Genomic DNA, 1,184 nt, shown 5'->3' on the forward strand with positions numbered 1-1,184 from the left:
GTATTTGCATTTAATTTTATTATTCATGATTACTGAATTGTGTTTTGAGATAGAACTAACTATCGGAATGGGCATATAAATCCTATCTGAAGTCTTGTATAGCTCTTGTGTATTACCTACAATAATCTTTTAACACGTTTCTATCCAAAACCGCATCCTAACCCGTGCATTTGATCGGTAGGCAACATGGCTTCCAATAGTTAGAATAATCTAACTGTGTCTCGGGACAAGTTCTTCACCACAGTTAAAATACCTCACATATACTTGCAATGTAGTAAATAATTGCAGAATCGCTCTGAAACAATTTTGAAGAATACAAAAAGATTTGCACTGAAATAACTTCCAAATCAATTGGAACAAACCTTTTGAGATTTTATATGCCTTTTATTCCAAAAAATAATCCATAAAAAGACGAAATCTCAACTAAATCTCTCAACGGTTTTTCTCGCTTCAAATTTACCTGCCATGTTTACATTCAGTACTCTCTGGATTGTTCGTACATGTAGTAAATGCACTGAGTATGAGTTATCGCCCGTGTTTCTTTTGCTACACTACGAATACACGGAACGAATTCTACCGTTAAACCGGGTCCGTAAGACATTATTCCTTTTAACGATAGAACATTCTATCTAGGCTTCCTAACCCGATAGAAAATAATACGGGGGTAATGATGCGTGTGTAAAAAGTCATATCCGTAGTAACGTAATACACAAGAACGTCATATATAAACAGCGAACAGCTGATTTGACAGTCAGATTGCTCCTCCTCATCTAAGGTTAAGATTAATACCATGGCTGAGGAATCTCGTTGGGTAATTGTCGATTCTAAAATTTAATTAATGGGAGCTGATGCCTGACCCAAATTTGGGATAATCTATTTATAGGATCTTTTATATAAATCATTTTATATTCATTGTAATATGTGTAGAGCGGGAGAAAGTTATTGGAGAGATTTACTCCCACAAGTAATTTGATGCCCCCGCTAGAGCCTGGATATTAAATCATTATTAATCATTGTTGCTAATTATAGAAAGTTATCTAAGACTGAATTTATATTATAGGGAGGAGCTGGTTAGGAGTTTATCTATTAATAAAATTATTTGTACTTTTATGAAATTCTTCGTTCTTTTGTTAAGCGAACAAAAATGGAGACCCACACGTTACTTTCACAAACTGTAGGTAAAC

The sequence above is a fragment of the Saccostrea cucullata genome, unplaced genomic scaffold, assembly GCF_032062105.1.
Source record: "Saccostrea cucullata isolate Sc308-1 unplaced genomic scaffold, CSIRO_AGI_Scuc_v1 ctg15903, whole genome shotgun sequence".
Classification (NCBI taxonomy): domain Eukaryota; kingdom Metazoa; phylum Mollusca; class Bivalvia; order Ostreida; family Ostreidae; genus Saccostrea; species Saccostrea cuccullata.